The sequence below is a fragment of the Oratosquilla oratoria genome, chromosome 3 (assembly GCF_046742065.1).
Source record: "Oratosquilla oratoria isolate Oo_2021 chromosome 3, ASM4674206v1, whole genome shotgun sequence".
In the NCBI taxonomy this organism is placed as follows: domain Eukaryota; kingdom Metazoa; phylum Arthropoda; class Malacostraca; order Stomatopoda; family Squillidae; genus Oratosquilla; species Oratosquilla oratoria.
Genome location: NC_134779.1, coordinates 44,905,691 through 44,910,690, shown reverse-complemented (window position 1 = coordinate 44,910,690; position 5,000 = coordinate 44,905,691).

The window sequence follows — 5,000 nt, the reverse complement described above, 5'->3', positions numbered from 1 at the left end:
TTGGTACGAGACAGAATAGGAGAGAACGGGTCATAAACATTATGGATTAGAGAATTGGGGAGAAGTGCGTGCCTGTGTGTATTCGAGCGCGCTCGTTTTTTTTCTGTGTGTGCTTTGGTATGTGACAACAACAACAATAACGAAAGAATGACAACAACAAGAACGACAATAACTACAACAACAATGACAACAACGACAATAACAATGGCAACAACGACAACGATAACAATGACAACAAAAACAAAAATGACAACAACTACAACAACAACGACAACAACAATAGCAACAACGACAATGAGAATGACTACAACAACAACAACTATGAGAACAAAAACAACAATGTCAACAACTACAACAACAACAATGGTAACAATGACAATGACAACAACGATAGCAATGACAATAAAAACAACAATGACAACAACAGCAACAACCACAACATTAACAATGGCAACAACAACAATCACAACAACGACAATGACAACAACGACAACGACCACAACTACGAAAATCACAAAAACGGCAACAATGACCGCGACAACAACAATAACAATGGCAACAACGACAACAACAACAATGACATTAACCACAACGACATTGAAAACAACGACAATAACGACAACAACAATCACAACAGTGACAACAACGATGACAACAACAATGACAACGACAACAACCACAATAAAGATAACGACAGCAATGACAACGACGACAACAAATAACAGCAATAACATCGACAACGACGACAAGGACAGGAATGATAAGAATGACAACAACAACAATGACTGTTAGTTCCGCTGCTACTAACACTTTCAGTAAGTCCACAGTCACTTACAATTTTCTTTACTTTATTTTATTACATTATTCATCTGTAGGCCCCATGCCTCTTCCTTAACCCATTCAACTCCGATGACAAGATGTCTTGTCATTTGGTCAAATAAAACAAAAAAATCATAAAACACCATAATGTTTGATCAAACACCAGAAAAATATGACGTCAGTCCTCGCTTCGCTGTGAGCGAAGCGAGGACTGACGTCATATTTTTCTGGTGTTTGATCAAACATTTTTGGTGTTTTATGATTTTTTGTTTTATTTGACCAAATGACAAGACATCTTGTCATCGGAGTTGAATGGGTTAATGAAAGCTTTAGTCAAGTTCCATTAATCAGTACGAAGGTAAATTAAACGTATTTTTCTTTTTCTTTTCTTCCGAATAAATGACACTCCTACAACTTAGTTGAGTAAGTACTACATAGGACTCGCCTGGGATCCTTGTACACCCACCAACCCAAGTCTGCTTAGACGTCACTATTTAATTCATCCAATAACTTTGAACCTTACAAATAAGTGCCACCCTTTAAGGACGTGACTTTACCTCCGTGCACCAATAATTTCTCTCCTCCTCCACCCTTTTCTCCAATCAGAAAGGTTGTTATACTGTCTCAAGCAATACTGCCTACGCCAGCACTTCTGTCACAAGCTTGAGTGGCTGAGTGTTTACATTTCGTCACATAAGCACCTCTATCCCTTGTGTTTACAAATATTGGACGGTAAGCGAGAATATGCAACTCTGCAACTTCCTCTCGTCCATTGTTTCAAAATATCCAAGTCATAAAATGAATTCCTTTCCACCTACCCCTCTATCTACCTACTTGTCTACCTCAATCTACCGGCCTCTTACAATGACAATGACAATAACAACAAAGACAACGACAACGACTACGGCAACGGAAACGACAACAACAAAGATAACAACGACAGCAACAACAACGACAACAATGACAACGACAACAACGACAGCGACAACAACGACAATAATGACAACAACGATGACAACAACAATGACAAAGACAACAACCACAATAAAGACAACGACACCAATGACAACAACGACAACAAATAACAGCAGTAACATCGACAACGACGACAAGGACAACAATGACAACAACAACAATGACAACAACCAACGACAAAAACAGTGACAACGACTACGACAATGAGAACAACAACAACAAAGATAACGACAGCTACAACAACGACAACGACAACAACGACAATAACAATATCGACAATGATAACAACCAACTCGAGTTCTGACAGCCTCGGGGTGAAGACATATGTCTGTAACCTCTTGCCTTTCGTTGTAACAATGGCATTCTTAGCAGCAACTCGAGGTCAGTCTGCTAACCTCGCCCTGCCAGAGCTGAGGAACCTACTGTTAGGGAAGTGACATTATGTGCAGTCCTCCTTTACACCGACCCAGTCAACAATACAAATTGAAACGAGGATCCGGTTACCCACCACCTTCAGCAACCGACAGCATGGAGGAAGTGATTTAGACAGCGTTCACCACAGGTCAACAAGCAGGGATGGAGAGTGGTGTTGATTCGCCGCTCTCACCTGATTTCATCTTTCTCAGTGCGAACGTTCCCAAAGGATTTAGATTTTATGGGTACCGTCAAATCTCTCAACTGCCCAATACAATACAACACCACAACTATTATCATGTCCGCACCACTTTCAGTAGGACAACCTTCTACCTTATCACCGCTGATAAAGCCATGAACACCCAGTCAATACAAAATTATACATCTAGTTGTTATCACAAGGGAAATATTGCAACCATCATATTCGAACAAACTTGCACATTATGCATTTATATTAGACTAGTTCTAGGATTAAAAAATATTGTATATTGTCAGTGTATCTCTGTATCGCTGTTAACTTGATAAACCGTTTATCATTAATACTTTTAATTACACACACACACACACACACACACACACACACAAACACACAAACACACGCACGCACGCGCGCGCGCACACACACACACACACACGCGCGCGCGCGCGAATGATTTTGGAACGATTTCGGAACCAACCAACAGCTGCCTGGTTGTTTACATACGGGAGGGGAGTGTCGGAGTGACCGAAATGTAGTCTTAGTTGAATTATTATAATTACAAGATCAGTGATAACAATGGATGAAATATACGAAGAATTCAGGGGTAAGGAAACTACAAAGCGACGTCCCCACTTGGTGTAATTAAAAAAAGAACATGTCTAAATGAGACCCTAAAAATATACCAAAGATTGAATAGAGGTGTCTTCTCGGGGTTTAATACTAGGGGTGATCAGAAAGTAATGACAGTCGGACTCGTAGCTGAGAGACTATGTGTTGGGGGGGCGGGGAGCAAGGGGCAGCAAGTGTTGCCTGTTGTTACATGTTTGAGCTTGTCGCTGTTTGTCTAGTTTACATTTTATCGTTGCGCTGTGCGATTGCGTCATTGTTGGTTTGCCTCTCTAACCGGAAACATGGATTTTTCGAAAGAAGGCTGCAGATTCTACACCTTCACAAGGTGGAAACTCGGGAAAAACGCAACGGAGATCAGAGAATAATTGTTGCAAGTTTTTCCCGAGTCTACTCCATCACTGGAAACTGTTTCCCGCTGGATTCGAGCTTTCGTAGCCGGAAAATTGCAGCTAGAAGATGATCATCGTCCTGGCCGCCCTCGGACATTCGTGACCGAAGCAACGACGGTCCGTGCGCGGGCCATCATTGACGAAGATCCAACTGTTACTCTTCGATTCTTATCCTTGGAGCTCGGTGTCAGTTATGGGAGCGCACATGACATCGTGCATGAACACTTAGGGCTGAGGAAGAAGTGTGCTCGATGGATACCTCATTTGCTTACGGAAGAGCAGAAGAGCGAACGGGTGCGGATTTGTCGTCTATGGCTGGCTGAATTCGAGCCAAATGGTCCGAAACGGTTCTCAGATGTAGCTACCGGAGATGAGTGTTGGATTTCTTTCTTCACCACCAGAGACAAGCAGTCTAACATGGTGTGGTTGAGTGATGAAGAACCTCGACCTCAGATTCTAAAGGAAGGATTTCGCAGCAGGAAGCGCCTTTTCACCATCTTCTTCAATTCACAAGGACCAATGTGTGTGGATGTAATGCCTCAACAGTGTACTATCACAGCCCAGTACTACACTGATCACGTCCTTCCCCGAGTCCTGGAATATCAGGCCAAGACTGCACCAACCCGTCGCCGATCGCACCTTTTGCTGCACCATGACAATGCTGCCCCCCACAAAGCTCGCCTCACTATGCAGTTCCTGGAGCAGCAGGGGATCACACTTCTCCCCCACCCACCCTACTCGCCTGACCTTGCTCCCTGTGATTTTTGGTTGTTTCCAAAGATCAAGGGTGCGATCGCAGGGAAGCTGTTTCATCGCATCCAAGATCTGGCGCGAGCAGTCAATTCAGAGCTACGAGGTATATCGGCTTCTGAGTACCGTGAGTGCTTCATGAAGTGGCGAAAAAGGATGGAACGTTGCATAGAGGCAGGAGGGGAGTACTTTGAAGGAATGTAGGCCACTATTTGGATTTACCTCTGTACCGTGAAAATATATGGTATCACTGTCATTGCTTTTTGATCACCCCTCGTAGAGAAAATAGTAATATATATACAGGGATAGACACGGATAGAGAACCAATGTTTAGAAATATTATAAGAAATAGAGAAATAAATGAGTTGTTAGATGAAATAATTGATCTGAGAAGTGAATGCAAATATATATATAAGGAAGTAGCTATATTAAGAAAAGCCAATGAAGAAAATAATAGGGAAATATATTTATTGAAAATGGAAATGAATAGGATAAAGGGAGAAAATATAAGACTGAAAAATGAAGATATGAATAGGAATGAGGCATTGAAGAAAGAAATGAAGGATCAAATACAGGTGTTGACTGAGAAAGTGGAAGAAAAAAATAAAGAAAATGACTTTCAAGAAATTAAGAAACAGTGGAAGGATGGAACAGGAAAGTCACAAATTACCTTTCAAGGAAATAGTGGAACAACAAGTTAAGGAGAATGCGAAAGAAACGGTAATCCAAGTGATTAAAGAGAAAGGAAATTTGGTTTTGGATATAGTGGATAAAAAAGATGCATTGTGATTTACAGTATTAAAGAAAAGCATGATGTTCCTAGG